General features: G+C 36.4%; 1 protein-coding gene and 1 non-coding gene across 3 annotated transcripts in view; one reads left to right on the forward strand and one right to left on the reverse strand.

The window, feature by feature from the left end:
• The window catches only part of PAWR (pro-apoptotic WT1 regulator), a 109364-nt gene that overhangs the window by 60256 nt on the left and 21574 nt on the right, over positions 1-27534 (reverse strand). The window lies entirely within an intron of this gene.
• Positions 5912-6002, forward strand: LOC114211082 (small nucleolar RNA SNORA8). The gene has a single exon (XR_003609653.2). It is a non-coding gene; the product is annotated as a small nucleolar RNA SNORA8 (small nucleolar RNA).

Genomic DNA, 27534 nt, shown 5'->3' on the forward strand with positions numbered 1-27534 from the left:
ATATTTAATCTCAGTTTCCTTCCACTAAAAATGACAATGAAGAAATGTTAAAAAGATATTAGCACATAATGACAAAAAAATAAGGCAAGAGAATGAGAGATGACAACTAAGTCTTGGACTACAGAAAGCAGATGGACAACTGCTGATTTAGCAGAACAGATAAATCTGAAGTCTACACATCAATCAAAAAAGGAAAAGTATACCAAGGAATTGAAGAAAAGGCTTAGGAACTAGAAGTATCAAAAGTCCCCTAAAGGCAAGGGGGGAGGGGGTTGGGCAAAAAAAGGAGGAGTAATGAAAATTCTATGTAAAAGGAAATTAGGACAACCTGCTCCCTACCCTCCTCGTCAACTATTTTCTCCCCACAGACAAGGTTTACTCTTTACAAATACTGAACCAAAGAGGTGCCTGACTCTGTGACATCAGTAACAGTGACATCGGTAACAGTTAAGGGTGGAGGTGAGGAATGAATCACACTGAAACAAGGAGTGAACATACGTACATATAAAATAGCGTAATTTTTTAAAAATAGTGTCATTTAAAAAAAGTGTCCATTTCAGTACCCTTCAGCACATGGATCTCAAAACATCCAATGACAAAAGTGTAACAAGTATTCCCCATAATTTCAGACCTACCCAAGTTGTTAAATACAGTAAGTATGCTTCTTGCTCACCAAAAAGCCGTATTTCGCTATCAAAATAATTTATTATTTTCAAGTTTAGATGGAAAGAGAGAAAAAGGACAAAAGGAATTATTTTTAGAGGTTAGATGATCATCGTGTCAGGGATGCTTTAGGCAATGAGTAAAAAGGTAATCAACACAATTTTAAATAGCACACAAATGGTTATGTAGTTATTTTAACATACATTAGAAAAAATGTTGCTAGTATACTGAATCTGTAATTTCAGAAATATTGTTGCTTAGCCAAGGCTAAATTTAAAAAAATATTATTGTAAATACTAACAAGGCACTTTGCAGAAATAACAGCAGTAGGTAAACATCTAAACTGTGCGGCACAGTACTGCAGAGACAATGACTAAATTGGCTGGTGACGCTAAGACCAGATAAAATTCCTTCAAACTCCAAGGATTCCTTCAAATCTGTTTCTAAAAACATTTTTAATAAGGGTGCCTGGCTGGCTTAAGTCCATAGAACATGCAACTCTTGATCTTAGGGGTGTAAGTTCGAGCCCTATGCTGGGTGTAGATTACCCAAAAAATAAAATCTTTTAAAATAAAATTTTAATAGGGGCACCTGGGTGGCTCAGTTGGTTAAGCAATGGACCCTCGGTTTTGGCTAAGGTCATGATATCAGGGGTCATGAGATGATCTCCATGCTCAGCGTGGAGTCTGCCTGGGATTCTTTCCCTCTTCTTCTCCCTCCCCCTCTGCCCCTCCCCCCTCTCTCTCTCTCTCTCTCTCTCTCTCTCTCTCTCTCTCTCTCAAAAATGAAGAAAGAAATAAAATTTTAATAGACCTATTTTAGGAAGCAAATATTTTCTGGATCTGTACTGACATAATGTATATGACCAAAGGGATGCTTTTTTTTTTTTAAGATTTTATTCATTTATTTATTTATTTATTTGAGAGAGAAAGAATGAGAGAGAGCACGAGAGGGAAGAGGATCAGAGGGAGAAGCAGACTCCCTCTGAGTCAGCTCCCTGCTGAGCAGGGAGCCCAACGCGGGACTCAATCCTGGGACTCCAGGATCATGACCTGAGCCGAAGGCAGTCACTTAACCAACTGAGCCACCCAGGGGACATTTTCCCAAGAAAGGATACAACACTAGACAAAATTAATTCTTTGAGCTATAGTAATTTAAAAATTTGAAAACAGAATAATACATTAATGAAGAAATAAGGAAGCACTTAGAAAAAAAGGGAGAGGAGAATTATAAGTTATATTAATAGAAACTACCATTTACTGAGGTTCTACTATGTACTGAGTCAGACAATAGAAATAGGCAGTCTTCACAAAACTCTCATTTATAGATTAAAAATCTAAGACTCAGAGATTAAAAAATGTAGCCATGGTCCCAGCTGGGGGGAAGGAGAAGGGAAAAAATTGAGAAATAAGGGGAAAAATTATTTGATAACCACCAAATTCTCAATATAGTTTCCTAACATTCCTAACATCTAAAAATCCAGAAAGTAAATGACTAAAGACTATTAGGCATACAAAATGGTCAATAAATTAGATTTACTACAATTAACATTCCAAGGAGATATTATCCCCAGAAAAACCATCAATTTGATAAAATAGATTCATCATGTTCATCTTATTCTAGCTGAGGATTTAATTACATTGTTGGTTCAGCCAATGAAGAGTTATAGCAAAAAGAATGCCCAAAACTTAAATGGTCACATACCACTTTTCAATTACACAAAGTCAGAAGTTATTTAGCAGCCCAACGAAACAACAACAAAATTTAGCCATATGCTTTATATTTCTATGACCTGTGTCCTTAAAATGTCAAAGGATTTTTAGCAGTTAAATTCTCTAAGTTTTCAGAAACCCTCCCATATTTGTATTATCATAAAAAGTAGTAATTTTGTGAAACTGAAGGGAGACTCTGCTATTCATGCTTTTAAAATGTGCTTTTAATTTTTCTGACTACTAAAGGCTATAATAATGTCACTTGGAAAACAGAAGGCTGAGTGAGCATCTGAGGGTAAAAAGGAATGTTTTCACAGGCTCAGTTGGTAAATACCACTGGCTCTAGATGAACATTCTTCCCTAACTGGAAGCCAATCACAATTTAACTTGAAAAATCTCGTTACACAGAGCAATGGGAGATCGTATTATCTCAATTATCCCTTCACTTAAACTCAAGGGTTCAACTAATACTTTAAACATTATTAACATCTGTTCCTTTTTACTATGTTTCCAAGTAAGTCCATACCCAGAGTTAAGATTTAGCTAAACTAGTCAACAAGCCTACATGTTAGTTCTCTAGTTTGGGTACTACAAAAAGCTGATTTTTATACTCCATACTTTGCAAACATTCAATTTGCAAGTTACAATACAAGTGCTCTAAGGGAAGAACTTGAGACCCCCAATTCAAAATTTTAATGTCATAGCAATCATTCCTTGTATTACACACAGCAGTATTCAACACAGCTGAATAAGGCCAATATGATGGGAAGATATAATTCTATACAATTCCAGAGTAATAAATCTACAATCAGTAAATCCCTTGGATACTAGAGTACATGATCTTGAACAGAAAGAACTAGGTGTCCAGGAGATGCATGAAGTATAATCATATGAAATAAAAATTTTAAAATTAAGCAAAATATTACATTTCTGAAATTTAAAGTATTTTTCTTTCTTCTGATGTAAATCTTTACTCTTGGTGACTGAATAGGGAATACACTATAAACATGAACAGGCAATTCAGAAAACACCAACACCCACTTAAGTAAGTGTAAACATGTACTATCTCAAAGAAAAACAAATTATAACCAAAAAAGAGAGAATTGATTAAAGATATTATGGCACACAATTCAAATTTGAATCTTTCCCTTATAAGCCTGAATCCTCAATCCCAGATCTTAGTCTTCCATATCTTGGCTCAATCTCTCAATATGGATGCCCCATGTGGTATCTCAGCTTCCATTTGGCCAGAGGATCAGGTTATTACCTCTAGGCTGGACTAGCAAAACAAACACTCAAGTAACAATAAGAAAATCAAGGAGGAAAGTAACAGTCCCAAGGCTTAAATCCCTTGGTCACTTCTACAGGGGATTTCTGAACCACTATTCATAGTTGTAAAACCCTAGAAAGGACTGATATGATCAGTATTTTAAATTTAGACTCTAAAAGGAAAGAAAAGCAACCCATGTCACTCAACTTGATGAATGGATGAACAAACAAACACAAACAAAAGTGGTATTTATGTATAGACACACACACACAGCCTTAATAGGAAAATTCTGACATACACTACAACATGCATGAGCCTTTTAAGACATATGCTAAATGAAATAAGCTAGTAACAAAAGGACAAATACAGTACAATTCCACTTCTATGAGGTACCTAAAGCAGTCAAATTCATAGACAAAAAGTAGAATGATGGTTGGGGGGTGGGGAGAAGGAAGGGGAAATGGGGAATTACTGTCCATTGGAGTTTCAGTTTGGGAAGATGATAAAGTGGCTGCACAACAATGTAAATGTATTTAATGCCACTGAACTGTACACTTTAAGACAGAATGGTAAATTTTATGTTATGTATATTCTACCAAATAAAAAAGGGAAAGATAAAAACGATTAAGCTCACAACTGCAAAGACCCTTTAAGACTTTCAAAAACACTAGTGGAATTTAAATATTTAATTGACTAAGTAATACAAAGATATTCTTTGGCTAAATATACCTTGTAATACAAATTACAACCTGATGAATGTGAGGATTTGAGCTGATAAATGAAAGGCTTTCAATACAAGTCCACTTAAATCTTTATGGAAAAATCTTCAGATTTGTGATTCTATGGAGAATGTCATTTCAAAAGCTCTTTGGAAAGAGTTCAATGATAAAATAAGATAAAAATATGGACCATCAAGCACTTACTTCATTTTCCAAACTCTGTATTAACCTTTTCCTGAAAGGAATGCATATTCTGCAGCAAATCTTTTCATCAATCACCATGTGAAAACCTTTGGCAGGGACACTGTGCATTCCTGGGAGGATTTAAATGAGTTTGTGAGAGACTGAAACCTGGCTTAAAAGCAAAGAATTGGATTTAGAATTTGACAAAGAGTTTCTTTTCTGAAGAACTTAAAATGTTCTATCATGAGTTTTCATATTTATTTGCTCCATCGTTAGCAAAGAAGCAAAATAAAATTATCTTTTGGTAGTTTTCTACACTTTACTGCCCTAGCTCTATCTGCCTACACTATAGTCCTATATTTGAAATACATTCCTATCTTTAGCAAAAAAGGAATAAATTAAAAATTCCAATTACAGGAAATCCTATTTCAAATCCATCATTTAAAAACTCTTAATTCATCTACTTTTGAACTAGTTCTCTACTAGAAAGCAGGATAATTTTTTTAAATGATGCAATTTCAATCTCCTTAAACACTTCACGTGAACTGATATCAGTGCTTATTAAAAATAAATCAAGCCTATCTTTTATTTCAAATTCTTGGAGTTTTTCTTAACATTCATTTGACAAATTATTTTAATTGTAAACAACAGACACTCATTTAATTCTGCAACATTTATTTTACACCTAAAAACTGAAATTGTTCTAAAGAATCCTTATTTGTAGTGGAGTAAATTAGAGAAAATCAAGTACTACGACAGGTGCTATCTGAATGATACAAAATCTTCCTAGAAGAGCCATATTGTCAGATCAGCTTAATTTAAGTACTCAAACATGTTAAAACAGCTGCTGTAAACCCGAGAACAAGATGAAAAGATTAACAAAAATGAATTGACAGTCCTTAAAGAATAGAAGGGGGGAAACCAAAAGATCCTTGTGAAGAATATTCCAGTCCTATGAGTCAGCAAAATAGCATCCTACTGGCACAACAGTGATTAGAAAAATGGAGAAAAGTCTACTCATAATGGCATCACCCACCATTTCCATAAATAATGTTTGCTTAAACATGACGGCATTTAAAATTTACCATAATTACAAATAATATTCTATTAAAGCACCGAAGTCAGCAGCTCATTCCTGCTGGGTGTTCAAGAGACAGTGCAATAGAAACTCAGTATCTAGCATTGGGTGCCTGGGTGGCTCAGTTGGTTAAGCGACTGCCTTCGGCTCAGGTCATGATCCTGGAGTCCCGGGATCGAGTCCCACATCGGGCTCCCTGCTCAGCAGGGAGTCTGCTTCTCCCTCTGACCCTCTTCCCTCTCGTGCTCTCTATCTCTCAGTCTCTCTCAAATAAATAAATAAAATCTTTAAAAAAAAAAAAAAAGAAACTCAGTATCTAGCATCGTTGGTTTTCTTGGCTTCGTGCTGTTAAACCTGGTATTTTTATTGAGACAGTATTCCTCTAGTTTTTCATACTGTTCAATTTGAGAGAATCTACAGGAGGAACTAAAACTTCTCTCTTTCTAGGGGTGTTTGAAATTGAGAACCAGGCAGATCCAGGCTCAGACCCTAATGGGGCCCCAGAGTAAAGACACTGAATCCCAAAGATTACAGGTGGGGAGTTTTTGAAGTATGTCCGTATTCAAGTGGAGATCGAAGAAGCTCAACCGAAAGAACTCTGGACTGACAGTGACAACTGTGGATTGAACAAGTTCTTTTTAAAAGGGCTATTGTGAAGATTATGATTCTGACTTTGGAGGAACTACGGTGAATGGAAGCGGAAGGAATCACATGTAAAATTCCTCAAATAAAAATTTATTAACTTTAAAAAAAATAAAAAATAAAGCACCAAAGTGTGGGGAATGGGGAGGAAGACATGGACTAGTCAATCCACTGGTTATAATATGATCAAATATAATAATAAGGCAGTCTCTGTGATCAATATATTAAAAAAAGGAATACACTCCCATATAACAAAGCTTTGCATCAATTATAAGACAATGATTCAAATGACAGCCCTCTTGTCCCTCTGTACAAAAGCATGTGTTTCTCCTTCCCATAAATCAACCAACCAAAGAAGGCTCTGGGAGAGTTTCCTTTCCCTCTTAACATGGAAAACTGCTCAAAAAAGCCTAATTTTAATGGTGTTTTATGACCCCATGCAAAGGGCAATTATCACTTGGGTACTGGGGACTGCAGACACTTAAATGCCCTTTCTTCCTTTCAGTAACAATCAAGGAACTCTTTCACCTTGTGAAGCATTGCTACTGTACTCTATGGAAAAAAAACTAAGGAAGTAGAAGGAAGTTCGTTTGTTTTTATTAAAGTCACTTAACATCTCTATTAGTTTTCTAATGCATTTAAGCCTGCTAAAAATGAGTAATCTCAGGCCTCGCCCCAGATTCTTTCAACAAAATCTGCATTTTACAAAAGCCTAAGGTAATCTGTAGGCACATTAAAGTCTGAGGTGTAATGGTCTAAAATAGCCACACCTGCCAACCTGACTTCCCAATTAGCCCAGGCCCAATCACATATCACCAGTCTCCAAACATTTTTGGCTTTAAAATGGAAATGTGAAAGGAGCTCAAAATCTGAATATGAACTAACATCTTCTCCAGTATCAGACTAAAATGAGAGAAGGCTTCAATGGAAGTGTAGGATCCCCTTGGGAGTGTTAAGAAAATACTGATGTCCAGGACACACACCACAGGGTTAAATACGGAGCATCAGTCCCCCAGGTGACTTTAACATACAGCTAAAAAGGATAACCAATAAACTAGAGCCTGGTTTCTCACACTTTCACCTATCACCTGTGGATCTGTAAAAATGCAGATTCTAATTCATTCTCTGAACTGAGGCCTGAAATACTGCATTTCTAAGAAGATTCTGAGAAGCAACAGCCCAGCCTCTGTCCATGTGGTCTAACAACTCAGGAACAGGTTGTCAAAAACAGAGATTTTGAGTTTTTGCTCTCCTTATTCTCAATAGTCAAGTGTGAATATGGATGATCTCCAAATTCAATATTCACATTATGTGTCAGACACTGTTTTAGACAAACCACTACAAAAATTAACAAGATACATAAATTCCTACCCTCACAGAGTGGATCATCTAATACATGAAAGAGACAATTAATTAAAATAGTGCTGATGGAGATACCTAACCCAGACCTGGAATGGAGAGAGATTTCTTAAGCACCATATGACAGAGATGAGCACATTTGGAATGGAATTCCTTCCGGGGCAGAAGACAGTGCATGTGAAGGTCTCAAGCTGAGGAAGAGCACATCACACTGAGAAATCCAATATTCACTATGTTTAAAGAGTCCAGAACGTGAAGGAGAGAATCTGAGAGATGAGACTGAAGGGCAGACTGAGCAAAGGCCAAAACATGAAGAGTCTGGTACACTAGGAGTCTAGACGTTTCCTAACTCCTTTTTGAACAGGAGAATTATATGACCAGATTTGTGTTTCGAAATCTAGCTCTTACTATAGGACGGAGAACAGATTGGAGACAGATAAAATTAATTAGAAGCCACCACAGTGATCCAAATTAAGTGATACCAGTAGCTTGAACTATTCCAGTAATAATGAGGATGGGAAAAAAGTAGATGAATCTGAATGATATTCAGGAACTAAAGTTGACAACATGTGGCGAACTGAATGGATGTGATATGGAAGTGGAGCAAGAAAATATGGAAGATAATCATGTTAATTCAGAGCATTCATATCAGTAACTTGGAAAAACTAGATGGTCATACTACTCTCAAGTTAGGGAACACAAGAACAATAAAGTTCAGCAGGAAAAGATTATAAATTTTTAGGGAAAAAAGCAGAAATATTCAGTAGGCAGACTGGCACACAAGTCTCAAGCTCAAGAGGAAAAAAGACACTGGAAATACAGTCATAAATTAACAGTGATGACATCAATTTCTGGCCAAGTTGGAGTAATAGGGGCCAGATTTACCTTCCTGTAAATTTCATACAATCCTGTATGAAAAAACAACAACAAAAAACAGATTAAACATAAGAAATAATGGTTTTTAGACAATGGACATAAGGCAGCACACAATAACGACCCCTGAGAGACAGAAACTAACAAGGTAAACTCCACAGTTACTGCTTAGTTTACAGACTGCAACAGGGTGAAGAACCACCTGGGTAGAGCCCAGCAATCTCTTGGAATTGAAGAAATAGATGTGGGAGTCTTGGGATGGCTAGAATTTGCAGGGCAGAATTCTGAAGACGAAAGAGGTACAGAAATCTCCAGAGATGGATCCCCTCTCAAGATTTAAACTAAGTTACTGATCAATGCATGCACATGAGGAAGCACCCCAAAGCTGGGGAGAGAACCATCCCTTAGGATTAGTGGGAGCAAATCCAAACAAAGGTAGAACAGGCAACACCACTGTGCTGAAGGAAGCCAGATTTAAGAGTCCATACTATATGATTACATGTATATGAAATACTAGAAAATGCCAAATAATCTACTGTGACAAAACAAATCACTGGTTGCCTTGGATAGGGGAAAAATTACAAAGGGGTAATGGGTAAATTCTGAGAGCAATGGATGTGTTCAATATCTTAATTGTAGTGATAGTTTCAAGGGTGTATACAAATGTCAAAACCTGTATACTATACACTTCAAATATGTTTGGTTTACAGTGTGTTTATTATATCTCAATAAAATTTTTAAAAACTACCAGCATATACATACAAACTGAAGCTATGGGGGTAGCTGAGATCGCTGAGCAATCACATATAGATTCAGAAGAAGATCTAGGGTAGGACCATAAAGAAAACCAGTATTTAGAGAAGTAATAAAGCAAAGAGATTGTGAAGGAGTGTCCAAAGAATTAAAGGAGAAATCTGGAGAGTATGGCATCAGTGAAGCAAAGGAAAAAGAGTTTTCTCTCACGGAGACTCTCAAGGAAAGAGCAGTCTATAATGTCAAATGTAAGATAAGGCCTATGAAAAGTTCAATGCGCAAAAGAGACGAAGATTATGAGGTAGGCAACATGGTTTAGGAGAAAGAGCACCAAGACAAACATTCTTTATTCAATAATTTGTCAAATTTCACAAGAAAGACTAAGAAATAGGGTGAAATTTTTATTTTAGGTTTGACAGTTAAGAAAAACCATGAATACTAGATGCAACAGATTGTTACATCTGGCACTAGCACCCTAACTAATATACTGTGTGCAACATAAACAACAGTAATTAATTGTCCTTAATTGAGTCTTTAAAGGAAATTAAATCAGATCAAGCTAGCGTTATTGGTGCATATTCTCATTAAGTATGAGGAAAAATCTAACTTGGAGGTCCATCTTCCCATCTAAATTTAATAGGAAACTAAATACTTGAAATTCTTCCAGTTTTTCTTTTTTAATGAGTAATAGGATTATTTATGTTCTTCCTATCAACCAAGCAGAAAACATTTTTTTTGCCTCATGTTAAAATAAGAATTTATGTTTACATGCAGATGCACATCATCAGTACACATAAGAATTTAATTCAGTAAATTAAAGTTAGTGAACAATCTTTAAAACAAATGCAGATTTATCTGTTATATAACACTAAAATTCCAAGAGAATAAATTAGTCATCCCTCAAAGTAAATACGAGAAAGTAGTTGTTTTATTGTTCCTTTTAAATGTTTATACAGATTCAACTTACTAAATATCTCAAAATGAAGTTATAAAATAGATTCTATATGTTAGTCTCTTGATTATCTCTATATATATTTTAATCTAAACTCAAGCTACAAATATCTGTAATATTTTGTAGCAGGAGCATTTTAGACATTGGACAAAATAAGCCAATACAGACGGCCAAATATAGCCACAGGCATTCACAAACATGGACAAGCTTTATTTGATCTTGTCATGAAAAACACTGCCCCACACTCTATCTCGTTTTAGTAGCATCATCTCCAGCTGTACAGTAGTAATACATGACTGGAGAAAACCCACTAGTTCTCATATTGTCCAGACCAACTGATCCCTAAATAAGATTAAAGTGTTAAAAATGTTTTTCACAGCAAATTTCATTTTAGAACTATGTATATTTCTATCTGTGGTCACTCAGAATATTTATTGCATTCTTATGTAACGATAAGAGAAAAATAAGCTGTAGCAGCTTGAGACTACACGTTAGTTGAAAATTTATCAATCATAAAGAACATCAAAGTTTTTAAAAATAATTTACTGTGATATTTAAAAAGGATTTTGTCTCTGGTCTATCCGGTTTCCCTTTTTTTCTTTTATGATATTTAAGAGAAGAAAATATTTGTGTTTAAAAGACTACATACTCCCCAAACACAGTGCTACAAACTGTTCAAAATAGAAAGGTTAAAGAGAGAGGTGGGAGAGAGAGACCTGGAAAGAAAAGAGTAACTCTTACTAACCAACTATTTTATTAGACAAGGCTGCAAGAAATAACAGTAAAAAGAAAATGCTGAAAACAATATATTCCTCATGTTTAGTGCTAGGCTCATGTTAAAAGTTTGGGAGACATAACTAGCCTTTAATAGGCATTAAAAGCAAATTTATCTCAGACATATTAATTATAAGCTCTACAATCACCTACAGTGAGCAGCCCAAAGTCTCTGATGAATTTATCCTGGTCAGGAGTAGCAGGGGAAATGAAGCCAAGGAAACAGGAAACAGCATGGATAAAATGCTTTTTCCTAAGGTAAACTTCAAAGTGGCATTGAAAGGAATCTGGTCCTTTCCTGATCAGCTGAACATGTTAAGAGGCAGAGAATGAAAGTACATAATTATTAGGTACCACAATACAATTCAAGATGACAGAGACAGAAACATGCAGAAGTGCTAAGATAAGGCACTGGGAAAAAAGAGGAGAATGAAGGAAAGCAAAGGTTAAAAACACCTCCTGGGGATAATCTTCTTACACACACACTATAACCACCACCATCACCTCACAAGACAAGAACACTTTCCTCTGCCATAGACTTTCGTAATAGCCCATACCAAAGGTTCTTAAGCTCTAGCACCCATCAGTGTTATCCAGGGAGATTGCTAAAACAGTAGGTCCGGAATGAAACACAAGAATTTGAATTCCTAACAAGGATGTCAGAAATCCTAACATTTGATGAGGCTGCCATACCCAGAACCACACTTTAAGAAGCACTGCTCTATACTTACCTTTTTATAACACTTATCCACTCATGACCACTTATTTAATATCTGTCATCTGGGAGGAGAGAGACTCTGTTAAATCCATCACTATATGCCTATCACCCAGCACAATGGGTGATATAACATAGCCTCCAAATATTATTCAATGAATAAAGACCACTTTGAAAAACCTGGAATGCACATAGAACAGAAGTAAATGGGGGGAGGGTGGAGATGCACTAAAAAGAGAAATAAGAGTACAAAGATGTAGAAAACAAAAGCACGATATAAATTTACAAGTATTTACAAAAGAATGGCAGCAATTGTACACTGATCTAATTTCACAGAGGTCATAAGCAGAGAAATGTGTGTGACAATGAAGCAGCAAAAAAGTTAGAAGAAAAATCAAAGAGTATTTGATATTAAAAAGACGGTATTTTAAAAGAAAAGCAGTAAATTATATTCAAGTGGAGAAAAGAATTTGTTATGGACATACTGCTGTTAGATAGCTATGATCCTAATCATCATCATCACTGCTAAAATTCATTAAGTACCTATGAGTCAGATACTACACTAAGCAGTTAACATTTAACCAACTACTCCAGATAGCTGTTCTCTACATTTTACAGATAAGAAAACTAGACTGTAAGTGATGAAATCATTTGCCTTTAGAGTCAGAGGGACCTAGACTTGAATCTCTAGAATAGCCTTAAGCAAAAAATTTAGCCTTTTAACCTCTTGCTTAACTGTTATTCTTTCCATTAAGTCGGTTTTTTGTTACAGTTGTTTATTTTTAACTTAGCATTTAATGAGTACCCTGCGTGCTAAATAACATGGTGGTCAAGAGCATCAGGGTGTAAACTCAATGAACTGAATACTGCCTGGGTTTAAATTCCAGACAAAGTCAATTTCATTTATAAAATAGGTATAATAATAAGACCACCAGCCACACAGGGCTTAAAAGAGTGTTTAGCAATAAAACCTAGCATCTATTATCATTATACATCATTGCCATTATTACTATTAATCCATATATCAACACAGGTATTAGTCCTAGCCAAAAGAGAATAGGACCTGGGATCTGTAATTATATCTATTTAAGTATTTGTTGAATTTAGTTGTTTTATCTATACTAAAAGTGCTAAGTTATTTTTTACAAACTTTAGAGAATTGAGTCTTTTCATTTACAGGAAAAGACTTTGTGTATGTGACGGGGGGGGAACCCTGTGTAACAAAATTAACATCTAAGTAAGAATAGAGAGTGTAAAAGAGAAAAGAAAGCAGAAGACAACATTATCTTGTTATGTCCAGAACTCATAAAATAGGTCCTCAAGATAGACTCGATCTGATACATTTCTACTTTCTTGGAAGCTGTATTTCTCATTTCAGGATACAATCACCCTTCCTAGAAATACACCATGACACCTGGTATGAAGAGGCACAATACATATATGATCTATTCTTATAGCACCAAATATATTCAAGGATGCAGGAGGAGGGTGGTACGTACAGGAGTGGAGACTTCAAAGAACTGGGCAACCATACCAGTACAACTCGGGCCACTTGAGATACACAGAACTGTATCCTCTCTTGCCCAGGAGTCATTTGATGGCAGTTTGAGAAGTACTGGTTTCTATGATAAACCTATCAGTGGTATAATATTAAATCTTTTTCTACAATTACTAAAAATGAGGTCAGTATGATCAAATCAGATAATGCATGTACATTTTCTTCAAACTGTCAAGACCCATCCACATAAATTAATGTCCTCTTCATTTTTAAAAAACTATGACTCCGCTCCTTGAGGAAAGGGCTCATGTAACAAATAGTTTTTTCTCTCCAAAGTCATTTTTATAATTAACATTTATAGAAGATTCCCTACCACTGTATTTTTAGAAAACCTATGCAAATTGTTAGTGTCAAGCCATTTAAAGATAACAGATCTGCGTTAATCTTTTTTTAAGGATTTATTTGAGAGCACACACGTGTGCATGAGTGGGAGGGACAAAGGGAGAGGGAGAGAGAATCTCAAGCGGACCCCACGCTGAGCATGGAGCCCAGGGCAGGGCCCTGGAATCACGGGCCTGAGACCCAGGCCAAAATCAGGAGTCAGGCGCTTAACCAACTATGCCACCCAGATGCCCCTGTGTTAATCTTTTCATAAAATTGTATGATTCACTATCCAGGTTCACCTCTTTACTTCCATACAAAATTTATTCAACCACTGACAAATACCAGAATATTAAAAATTAGATGTTTCTATTATGATTTTCCCCATCCCCAGATCCATGCTGTCCAATGGAAATAAACTATAAGCCACAGATTAATTTTAAATGTTCTAGTAACCACATTAAAAACAAGTCAAAAGAAACAGGTAAAATTAATTTTGATAATATACTTTATTTCATCCAATAGACCAAAAGTATAATTTTAGCATGTAATTCATATATAGTATTTTAATGTTCTCATAATTTTATATTAATATTTTTCAAACAAAGTCTTCAAAACCCAGTTTATATTTTGTTTTTTTTCCCCAGTGTGTATTTTATACTTAACAGCACATCTCAACTCAGACCAGTCACATTTCAGGTGCTCAGTAATCAGTGGCTATCATACTAGCTACAGAAACCCTATATGGTGACACAAACAAGTTTCATTGACCTAAAGGCTACAAATTCCTGATATTTATGCCTACCTAATCTACTAAGGAATTTAAAGAGAAAACCTTTACTCCCTCTCCTTTCATTGTATATCAGAGAACTGAAATTGAATGCAAAAAAAGATGTAATTCAACAAAATAAACACAAAAAGTATAAACCTCTGCACTAGCAAAATTAAAAAGATTCAGTGGTACATCAACAATCCAGAAACCAGAAAAGACCATATGGTGAAAGTGAAAATTCATTCACCGAGTACCTACTGTGTCTAATATTAATCTATAAAAAATACAGCTATTAAGTATCAGTTAGTGATTCTCAAAACATGGCTGGAATTCTAACACAGGCAAACTAATTTCAGAATTAGAAAACTCCACTAGGACTTTTTTGCTGGTACCATGTTCTTTCTGTCATAAACCCAAATGACTTTCCTCTTGGTAACTGCTAATACTTCCCCCACTTTTACACCACACCCACTTCCCCTGGCCAGCCTGGGTATGGAAGAGTCCCTACTACAACCCCTTCCTTCTGTCCTCAAGGCAGGTATACAGACCTTTTCTTTAAAACACATAAAATGCTTTCCTCAGGAATTTTTTTTTCCTTTTTATTGACATATAATGTATTATTTGTTTCAGGGGTACAGGTCTGTGATTCATTAGTCTTACACAATTCACAGCGCTCACCAAAGCACATAGCCTCCCCAATGTCCACCACCCAGCCACCCCATCCCACCCACCCCCCTCTACTCCAGCAACCCTCAGTTTGTTTTCCTCAGGAATTTCTTTTTTTTTTTTTTAAGATTTTTTATTTATTTATTTTTGAGAGAGAGAGAATGAGAGAGAGAGAAAGCACATGGGGGGGAGGGTCAGAGGGAGAAGCAGGCTTCCCGCCGAGCAGGGAGCCCAATGCGGGACTCAATCCAGGGACTCCAGGATCTTGACCTGAGCCGAAGGCAGTCGCTTAACCAACTGAGCCACCCAGGCGCCCTCCTCAGGAATTTCTTAAATCCTTTACCATGTTTGTGTGTATTCTGAAACTTCTAAGAACAGCAATATAACACAACAAATTTTCCAAATTTATCTAACTACCAGAACTCTTCTCCTCCTGGACAATACTTCACCCCCACCTCACCCCATCCCTTGACTCCATTAACTAAATAAAGATGCTCAGTGCTCAGCCCTCAGAACTTTGCTCTTATGTATCTAAGCTACCTCCCTAGATGATCTATCTCCTCTCATATGGTTTAAACACCACAGATCACTAATTCTCAAAGTGTGGTCCCCAGAGTTAAAGCAGCATCGCTCAGGGACATGGGCAAACTCTAGGGACACCAATTCAGATGTACTGAATCAGAAACTATTTGGGTGAACCCCAGCAATGTGTGTTAGAACAAGTCCTCTAAGTGATGTTAATGTGTGCTAAAGTCTGAGAACCACTGCCCGCAACAGACTTACTAGCTCCAAACTGTTACCTTGAGGCCAGATCTCTTCCGTGAAATATAGACTCAGCCTAACTAGTAAGATAGCCAAAAAGCATCTTATAGTATTTTTTTTTTAAAAGATGGAATTTGGGTGCCTGGGTGGCTCAGTTGGTTAAGCGACTGCCTTCGGCTCAGGTCATGATCCCGGAGTCCCAGGACTGAGTCCCACGTCGGGCTCCCTGCTAAGCGAGAAGTCTGCTTCTCCCTCTGACCCTCCCCCCTCTCATGTACTCTCTCTCTCATTCTCGCTCTCTCAAATAATAAATCTTAAAAATAAAAGATGGAATTTACATAAACTAGAGAATATAAATAGTAAATACCTACAGCTAAGAAAAAATATGCCGTTAAGAACTTCTATTTCAACTCTTAACCATAATATTTCTAACCAGAAAACTTAATAACAAAAGATTTCAGGGCGCCTGGGTGGCTCAGTCGTTAAGCGTCTGCCTTCGACTCAGGTCATGATCCCAGGGTCCTGGGATCGAGCCCCACATCGGGCTCCTTGCTCGGCAGGAAGCCTGCTTCTCCCTCTCCCACTCTCCCTGCTTGTGTTCCTTCTCTCGCTGTGTCTCTCTCTGTCAAATAAATAAATAAAATCTTTAAAAAAAAAAAAAGATTTCAAATTGAGGATGGTGTTCATTATCAGCCTTCAAAGAATCTCTGTGAATATCCAAATGTATCTGTTGGTAAACAAAAATATCTTTGGAAGGCACACAAGAAAAATAACAGTGGTTATCTATATGTACTATTTGAAATTTTGTCATGGGCATATAAGTTTTAAAAATTAATATATTTAAGGTAATATTTCACTTTTAGTTATAAGAAAATAGTTTTCTTATTTACTTTCTTAAAAAACTGCTATATTTCTAACAGTTTAATTCAAAGCCATATTAAACTGAGAAACTGTTAACTACAAAGTTTGATTCTGCCTTTGCATCATTACATGCATTAAACCAAAGCCCCCTGCCCTCACTTTGTTCCCCTCATCCTCATAAACATTTCAGTAAGCATCTAAGAAAAGTTCATGTGTCATCAGTAAAAGATATTCAGTTAGGGTCATACCTTAAACAGGGCTCAGAAACTACAGGGTCCAGGGAATTCTAATATAGAAGGGTTACAACAGTCTGGTTAATCACACTCAGAAAGTAAAATGGAAAAGCAATTAAAAAGTAAAAATAAAAGTACCTCAAACAGGGGCACCTGGGTGGTTCAGTTGGTTAAGCTGACTCCCGGTTTTGGTGCAGGTCCTAATCTCAGGGTTATGAGATCAAGCCCTGCGATAGGCTCCCCACTCAGCGGGGAGTCTGCTTCCCCTCACTCTCTCCCTCTGCCCCTCCCCTGCTGTCATAAATACATAAATCTTTAAAAAAGTAACTCAAATGTTGCCACTAGAAAAAAAAATGCTAGAAAACATTCTCAAACTGAAATCACAATGTTGCACACCTGAAACTAATGTAACACTGTATGTCAACTATACCTCAATTTATAAAAATAATTAAAATTTTTAAAATAAGTTCTCTGTATAAGTAAATTATGTTTATAAAAAAAAAGATTTTCAAAAATAAGTACAGTAGGACTTAAAAGATCCAGACATTCAGTAAAGGAAACAGTGATAAAGATCATTTGTAGGGATAATACTTAATATCTGACAAAATAATTTTTACAGATATCCTCTCATTTGATTCTGACAACAACCCTATAGGTAGGCTGTGATATTAGAGTAACTAGGTTATGATGTATTCTAATAAAGAAATCAAAGAAATTAGGTAACCAACCGCTCAGAGTCATATAGCCACAGAAAAGTAAATACATATATGTGTATATATATATATATATATATATTTTAAAGATTTTACTTATTTGACAGAGAAAGAGATAGCGAGAGCAGGAACACAAGCAGGGGGAGTGGGAGAGGGAGAAGCAGGCTTCCCACAGAGCAGGGAGCCCGATGCGGGGCTCGATCCCAGGACCCCGGGATCATGACCCGAGCCGAAGGCAGACGCTTAATGACTGAGCCACCCAGGTGCCCCAAGTAAAAAATATTTTAGTCCTTAACCTGTGACCTTCTACTTTATCTCCATATGGGAAATCTAGATCATCTGGGATTATTTATCTCTTGCTTCCATTCACATCTTCGTTCTGGCTGATTCATCAATGGACTCCACTGCCAAACTGAACTAGGATTCAGTTCAGCTTGCTTCCCTCTGCAAAGCAAAAGGTATCATTCACACATAAAGGCCAAAGTAGGAGCCCAGCTCTTCTGGATTCCAGGGTAAGAAATCTACGAAGGCTTAAACCAAATCACATATGGTTTATGTGCATCTGCAAACTGTAATAAAATGGCATCCATTCCAATCAGGCCTATTCCTAGAGAAGAGAGGACAGAGATAAACAGAAATAACTAAAATGTATGAATCAACACTTAAAACCAAAAGAGAGATAGGAAAAATGGGCAGGATACCAACAATAATCTCAGCAGATCTCCATACACCTGATAAAACACAGAGTAAGTGACTGGTGTTCATTCCATGGCAACACTCATCCTCACCTTATCAAACACTTACCCATTCATCATTTTTCTCCCACACAAAGTATTGTTAATTTAACATTAAGATTTATTAATTCTTAATATTTCTCCTTCATATTAATTCTTAATAATTATTACTGAATACTGTTAACTATTAATGACGTTACTAAGAAGGATGATGTGGGAGTGAGATAAACCTGAATTTCAATCTTGACTCCATCAGTCAGTAGCTGTGTAAGACTGGGTAGGGGCACACGTGGCCCTTTAGAAAAATGGAGAGTCACTCAACTATCTTTAGAGTCAGGATTAAATTAAAAGTGCTTATCCAAAACTTCTCCCATATAACAATTCTCAGATAAATAGTATATTTGTATTTACAATGACAATATAGTATCATTTTTATTATTTCTTTTATGATCAGTGATTAGCATTTTTTATTTTTCTTTAAAGATTTATTTTTAGAGAGAGAGAATGAATGAGGGGAGGGACAGAGGAAGGGAATCTCAAATAGGCTCCCCGCTGAGCGCAGAGCCTGGTGAGGGGCTCAAAACCCATGACCCCAAGATCACAACAGGAGCCAAAACCAGGGTTCAGATGCCCAACCGACTGAGCCACCCAGGTACCCCAGTGATCAGCATTTTTTTAAATAGCATTCTCTCAATGTTTCCTTATTCCACCTTCATACATCAAATACCAAGAGTTTAATAAACTCTAAGAAATCTAAGAGGGATGCCAGGTGGCTCAGTCAGTTGGGCATCTGCCTTTGGTCAGGTCATGATCCCAGGGTCATGGGATCAAGCCCTGCATCAGGCTCCCTGCTCAGCAAGGAGTCTGCTTCCCCCTCCCCCTCTGCCCCACCCCTTGTGCTCTCTCTCTCTCCCTCAAATAAATAAAAAATTCTTTAAAAATCTAAGAAAAATTAGAATTTTTTAAATGAAAAAAAAAAGACACCAGACTTGAATTGGGTAATCTGTTTTAGTTAACATTAAACTATTGATAAATCCTGTAAATCAATGTTTCTCACAGGTATTGTTGATGGTACACTTTTCATCACAATTATCTGATGAGATCTTTAAAATATAGATTTCACAGGTCCTATCCTACACTTACTAACTCTTCCTTAATGATTCCATGGCAGCTAACATGTAGTAACATTTGTTTTAAATAGCCTAGTATGAACTAAAGCAGCAACTTATAAGAGAAATAAAGTTATACCATATGTAGTGATTTACTAACATCCCAATTAATTCAAGAATAATATGATTAATAAGTAATGTGTTCATGATGTAATAAACTGACAAAAATAAATTCAACTGCAAAGCATATGCAAAACACACATTCCAGGAAAAGTACTAAGTGTTGGCAAATACGAAATTGTCAAAGGGAGTAAGAGCTCATGTCTTAGTCCCTCTGGGCTGCTATGACAAAATACCATAGACTAAGTGGCTTATATGCAACAGAAATTTATTTCTCACAGTTCTGGAGGCTGGGAATTCCAAAATCAAGGTGCTGGCAGATTGGTTGTCTGGTGAGAGCCCACTTCTTCATTCACAGACAGAGGTCTCTTTTGCTCTCCTCACAAGGTGGAAGATGCAAGAAAGCTCACTGGAACCTCTTCTATAAGGGCACTAATCCCATTCATGAAGGCTCTGCCTTCCTGACCTAACCACCTCCCAAAAACCCCACTTCCAAATACTATCACATATGAATTTGGAGGAAAACATTTAGTCTATAGCAGCTTATAATGAAGTTGTCCTTTACATTCTAAACAAAAAATTGCCCATCAAAAATAAATAGACCTAATGAGAAATTTACTATTTACCTATTTTCCGTAAGTGATTATTTTTGTAAGAGCTGCACAAAACAAATCTCCTGAAAACAGTCACCAAAGCCTACCACTGCATAGCAACTAGCCCCTAATTGTTTTTAAAAATTTTTATTTATTTATTTGAGAGAGAGGGAGAGCGCACACAAACGGGAGGGGCGGGGGGAACAGGCAGAGGGAGAGGGAGAAGCAGACTCTCCACTGAGCAGGGAGCCTGATGCAGGGCTCAATCCCAGGACCCTGAGATCATGATCTGAAACTAAGGCAGACACTTAACCTACTGAGCCACCCAGGCACCCCACCCCTAATTTTTTTAAGTAAGTTGTCATTAGTCAAAATGATCTGGAGATAGAAAAAGGATCCAATTGATCCTCTTCTTTGACTACACCTCAGCAAAACCCTCCCCTCAATTAAAAAAGAACTTACATAATAAATTAAGCACTCAGGGTGCCTGGGTGGCTCAACTGGTTAAGTGACTGCCTTCAGCTCAAATCATGATCCCAGAGTCCTGGGACAGAGTCCCACAACAGGCTCCCGGCTCAGCGGGGAGTCTGCTTCTCCCTCTGACCCTCTCCCCTCTCATGCTGTTTCTCTCTCGCTCAAATAAAAAAAATCTTTAAAAAATAAAATAAATTGAGCACTCAAAAAGGAGGTCTCTTTACTGTCATAAGAGTCTTCTCTAAATTTTGGCCCTGAAGGATAATGTGCTTTTAAATTATTAATTACCATGAACTAACATTACGAAGTTTTTACACTGAATCTGTATTAACTGGAACATGCCCTGAAAGTATACTTTTGTTTTATGTTTTCAAATCCATGACATTACCTTGTTTTGGGTCATGTTATTGTTTTTTAGTAAGTCAGTGTTTTGTTGTTTTTTTTTAGATTTTATTTTTAAGTAATCTCTACACCCAACGTGGAACTGGAACTCACAACCCCGAGATTAAGAGTCACATGCTCCAATGACTGAGCCAGCCAGGAACCCCAGAAAGTCAATGTTTCATAACATTAAAAAGGAAGTCCTAGAACACAGGCAGCAACCTCTTCGACCTCAGCCGTAGCAACTTCTTCCTACAAACATCGCCAAAGGCAAGGGAAGCAAGGGCAAAAATGAACTATTGGGACTTCATCAAGATAAAAAGCTTTTGCACAGCAAAAGAAACAGTCAACAAAACCAAAAGACAACTGACAGAATGGGAGAAGATATTTGCAAATGACATTATCAGATAAAGGGCTAGTATCCAAAAATCTATAAAGAACTTATCAAACTCAACACCCAAAGAACAAATAATCCAATCGAGAAATGGGCAGAAGACATGAACAGACATTTTTCCAAAGAAGACCTCCAAATGGCCAAGAGACACATGAAAAAGTGCTCAACATCACTCGGCATCAGGGAAATCCAAGTCAAAACCTCAATAAGATACAACCTCACACCAGTCAGAATGGCTAAAATTAACAAGTCAGGAAACAACAGATGTTGGCAAGGATGTGGAGAAAGGGGAACCCTCCTACCCTGTTGGTGGGAATGCAAGCTGCTGCAGCCACTCTGGAAAATAGTATGGAGGTTCCTCAAAAAGTTGAAAATAGAGCTACCATACAACCCAGCAATTGCACTACTGGGTATTTGCCCAAAGATACAAATGTAGGGATCCGAAGGGGTATGTGCACCCCAATGTTTATAGCGGCAATGTCCACAATAGCCAAACTATGGAAAGAGCCAAGACGTCCATCGACAGATGAATGGATAAAGAAGTGGTGTATATATACAATGGAATATTATGCAGCCATCAAAAAACAAAAACAAAACAACGAAATCTTGCCATTTGCAATGACGTGGATGGAACTAGAGGGTATTACGCTAAGCGAAATAAATCGATTAGAGAAAGACATGTATCATATAATCTCACTGATATGAGGAATTCTTAATCTCAGGAAACAAACTGAGGGTTGCTGGAGTGGTGGGGGGTGGGAGGGATGGGGTGGCTGGGTGATAGACATTGGGGAGGCTATGTGCTATGGTGAGTGCTGTGAATTGTGTAAGTCTGATGAATCACAGACCTGTACCTCTGAAACAAATAATACATTATATGCTAAAAAAAAAAAAAAGAAGAAGATAGTAGGAAGGGAAAAATGAAGGGGGGAAAATCGGAGGGGGAGACGAACCATGAGAAACTATGGACACTAAGAAACAAACTGAGGGTTCCAGAGGGGAGGGGGTGGGGGGATGGGTTAGCCTGGTGATGGGTATTAAAGAGGGCACGTACTGAATGGAGCACTGGGTGTTATACACAATGTATCATGGAACACTACATCAAAAACTAATGATGTAATGTATGGTGATTAACATAATAAAATAAAATTAAAAAGAAAAAAAAAGGAAGTCCTAAATGTGATACCAAATTATTTCTCCTTTTTTTGAGACACCAAATTATTTCAAGGTGAGAGTAAACCTTTTTTTCTTAAAGCTCCAAATTTTATACTTTAGAAAAAAGAATGGGAACAGAAAACATACTAATAATTATGTAAGTATAGTCAATATGCATCTACTACTTACATTAGCAAACCAAAAAATTTTTTAACTTTGTAATGAACATTCAGTCACTGCATTCATCATTTACAACTACACAACTCCTCTTTAACTTCCAGGAAGGAGAGGCAGTTCAGCACATATTTTTCCAAAAATCATTATTGATATTTTAGGGTTCAACTTTGATATATACCTCCAATAAATATTTTTTGAAAAACAGATTAAAACAATGAAAGAAAAGATTTACTTTCTTTTCCAACTGAGATATGTTTCCATGGAATGATGGTGGTTATTCATAAGATTCTCAAAAAAAAGGCAGTTTTTTCAAAGAAATTTTATAAATGCAAAAATTAATTTTTAAAATTCTTCTTATAGTCTACAAACACAAAACTAAAATAGATACCTTCAAACCACAGCTATGCTATTAAATTCTAATCTCTAACATAGTTTTCATCAGCTCCAAAAACAACAAGAGAGTAAGTCTAACTACAGAAGATTTATTCTGCTGACAGATTATTCTTTGTGGTTCAGCTTCCTTCCATCCTTCAACTCACATCCTTCTCACTTCTGACCCACATTAAACAACAATTTAAACTGCCAAATATTTTAAGATCTACAGATAGTTGGCTCAATAAACTTGTCTCAACATATTTCTATTGTATTGTAAAAATTCCAAAAGTCAATTAAAATAAAAATTGTTAAGTACAAGAAAATTGATTCCACGTTTCATCTCAAGTATACATAAGTAAGGAATTAAGATGACCTCCCTCTTTCATTTGTGAAATTTTATTATGACTAATTAATCTATTGCTTACACTACTCTGACACACATCTCCTTTCTCCAGACTCCATTCCATTCCAAGTTTTAGTCTCTGGGCTTTATCATTTATGACAGCTTACAACTCCCAATCTTGCTTCAAGAGTGCTCAAATTTTGGAAGCAATTATGGAAGTGGATTACACAGTTCAGTTTTCTAAAACCAAACTGTAGTAAAACCTAACATCCCATAACAGAGCCTATATTTTTCCTTCTATGGAGTTAACAATAATATATCTCACAATACCCAAGAGCTTTAAACTATTCACAGACATTATCTTGTTAATCTTTACATTTCTATAAGGAAGCAATAGGTAAAAGCATCAGATAACTTAGAAGTTTCCAATCCTTTTTAAACTCCTCAAGCAGTTTCTTAGAGATTATGTTATTTGATATACTACTAAAATAAGCAACCTGTAAGATACAAACTGCATCTTAATAATTTAAGAAGGCAACTCAAATGGATTAGTAGAGGGCTTCCTTTCCCTTGTAGGAGTCTAACTGAAAGTAGTTTCAATTAGTACAAAGTGGGTTTTGTGGTCCTCTTTCTCTTTCTCACATGGTAAAACAAATGCAGTAAAGTTTCTATCTCCCTAAAGAGAAAGAATTGATAATTTAACCCACCTTATTTGTACAAACCATATCTCAGGGTAACTAAATAGTTGATAAAAGTTCTCTTTATAGGGCGCCTGGGTGGCTCAGTCGTTAGGCGTCTGCCTTCAGCTCAGGTCATGGTCCCAGGGTCCTGGGATCCAGTCCCACATCCGGCTCCCTGCTGGGCGGAGAGCCTGCTTCTCCCTCTCCCACTCCCCCTGCTTGTGTTCCCTCTCTCGCTGTCTCTGTCAAATAAATAAATAAAATCTTTAAAAAGAAAGTTCTCTTTATAAAATACTCCAGCTAATACATTTTTTAAAAAGATTTATTTATTTGACAGAGAGAAAGCACATGGCGCACACAGGTAGGGGGAGGCAGAGGGAGAAGAGAGAATCTCTAGCAGACTCCCGGCTGAGCACAGAACAGTGGCAGGGCTCAGCCCAGGACCCTGAGATCACGACCTGAGCCAAAACCAAGAGTCTGCTGCTTAACCATCTGAGCCACCCAGGCGGCTAGGTGCTCCTAGCTAATATATTATAAGGGTATGACAGAATTAGATTATCAACATTTTGCAACCCCTAATAAAATGGATCCAGACCAGGAGTCCCTAAAGCATGGTATGGGCACCCCTATGGGTCCCTAAAACCCTTTCAGAGAATCTGCAAGGTCAAAACGATTTACAATACTAAAATGTTACTTGCACTTCCCCCGCTCATGCTCTCATTAGCATACATGAAGTTTTCAGAAGCTACATGATATAGATATCACAAAATACTAAATGATAAAGTAGATATGAGAATCCAGCAGTCTTTTTTTAAGCCAGATAATAAAGAGGTTTACAAAAATGTAAAACAATGCCACTCTTCTCGCTAAGGTTATGTTCTGGAAAATAGTTTTCACAAAAATGTTATTCATATAAACATGCAGTTATTGTTATTTTTAAATAAATAACTGATTATTTCTAAAATTTGTTTTAATTTTTATTAAAATAAACACCAATAGATATAATGGTATTTACACATAAACTCTTTAGGATCCTTAATAATTTTTAGGAATATAAAGGGGTCCTGGGACTAAAAAGCAATCCATTAGTAACTGCTAACATCATTAAAAAAGAAATGACCAAACAATTTATTCCTCCTGACATAAGTACCAAATACCACGTATGAAATATTCTTGCCCCACCAAAAAAGAAAAAAAAAAAAACCCACACGGGAACATGAATCTGATCAGCTTCTAGTTTAAATAAAATCTACCAATTTACAGGAAATAAAGGGTGCGGAGGTTTACAATAAACACCACCATGGGGATGCATTCAACAAAATCCAGACTACAATAAACACTACAGAACAATCAGCTTTATTCAATAAACAAACTGCCAAAGAATAAAAAGGGAGAGAGAATGTAAAGATTAAAAGAAACATAAGAGATATAGCAATCAACTGCAGTGTATAAACCTTATTTAGGCAAAACATAAAAAAACTATATATGAGACAATCATACAAATGTGAACAATGGATATTTGATATTAAAAAATTATTTACATGTAATCATATTGTAATAGTAATATAGTGGTTATCATCAAAAGAATCTTTCTCTTTTATGAACCTATACTATTTACAGATGAAATGATAGGATTCAAGGATGTCTCAAAATAATGAGGACTAGCGGAAAATTATTGAACCCACACAGGGTTCATTATACTATTTTGTTTACCTTTGTTCTTTGGTTTTCCTATAAGTTGTTGTTGCTTTTTAATGTTTCAAGTTAGGAGAAAATGTATTTCCATAGGTAAGTTCATTCACTCACTCTGAAACCAAAGAAAACTATAACCAGTGTTTGCTCCCATTAAGCTGCCTAATAATGTGTTGTTTTAGCTTCACAAAGCAGCCCTAAGCAGTCTCTTTGGTTATCCAGCATCCCACTTCTGAACTCTTCACCTCCAAGAATATAGAAACAAAACAAAAATAAAAACAAAACAAAAAAAAAAACTGAGCGAGGACAAATATAAAGAAAGAAATTAGGACAAGTTGGGGACTTCACACTAGAAGGAAATAGTCTCTTCCCCAGAGAACAAATACCAGCATGCTTACACACAGGAACATACTGTCCATTATAACCCAGAAATGGGAAAGTTCCAAACAGAGTCAGGGAAAGGAAGGACTGAGTACATTGTTTTTTAAAGATTTATTTATTTGAGAGAGAGTGAGAGAGAGAGAAAGTGAGCGAGCATGAGGGGCGGGGGCAGAGAGAGAGGGGGAGAGAGAATCCCAAGCAGGCCCCCCGCTGAGTGCGGAGCCGGACCTGGGGCTCAATCCCATGATGCTGAGACCACCACCCAAGCCAAAATCAAGAGTCAAACACTCAACTGAGTCACCCAGGGACCCCTGGAATGAGTGCATTTTTTTTATTTAAATTCAATTAGCCAACATAAAGTACATGATTTGTTCTTGATTTGGTATTCAATGAGTGCATTTTAAAATAATTTCACTCCTGCCTTTTTCTATTACAAACACATCAAAGATTGATTAGTCTTCACATTTTGATTTGAAAGTCTTCAGTCCTAGAGCTGTTGAAAGGCAAGCCCTAAAAGTTACTGCCTTCAGTTATCTATAGGATACCCCACCAATTGGAGACTATGTAAAGATTAAGGATATAAAATCAATAATCTTAAATTCAGTTTCTTGTACATGATATTACTTGTTTTTTAAAAGTAATCTGCATGACAAACTTATGAATCACAAAGGCCTCAAACCTTCCCTGCATGGAAGGAAAAGGGTAAGCCATATACTCAAGTAGGACCATGTCCGTTTATCCAAGATAATCTACATTTCAAATTTCCTATCTTGTCATCAGGTCTTACATTCTGATTATTGGTTTGGGAAATACAGTCATCAGATCCATAGAACTTAAGTAACTAAGAAATATATTTAAATAACATCTAAATAAATAAATAACATCTAACATCTTTCCCATCTAATAAGGTTTCACTTTCAACACCTCCAAAAGAAGCAACTCTATCAATAATCTATCCTGAGTTGAATAACTCTCACTCAAGTGTTCTTTAAAAAAAAAAATCATATAATAAATGGAAAAATAAACTGAAACTGTTAAGTTCTTCTATATGGACAGTAGTCAGTCTTTATTTTTAATGATTACTTTGCAAGAAAAGTTAGTATTTTTAACCTATAGATGGACAAAAAGCTAAAGAATCTTTCTTCTAACTAGGAAAGAAAGCTGTTAATCACATTTTCATTCCCTGAACCAGAGCAAATTTTTATTATTTTTCCCCATTTTAGCAATGTAAACAGTTTATACAAAACAGCAAAAAGTTTTAAGGAACTAATTGATAGTATGTAACAAGGAAAACTGCAAGGGAAAATTACAAAAGGGTGTTTGTTTGTTTTTAGAACTGTATTCTCA

The sequence above is a fragment of the Eumetopias jubatus genome, unplaced genomic scaffold (genome assembly GCF_037043125.1).
Source record: "Eumetopias jubatus isolate StellerSeaLion01/CBP00866 unplaced genomic scaffold, mEumJub1_p1.0 scaffold_8, whole genome shotgun sequence".
In the NCBI taxonomy this organism is placed as follows: domain Eukaryota; kingdom Metazoa; phylum Chordata; class Mammalia; order Carnivora; family Otariidae; genus Eumetopias; species Eumetopias jubatus.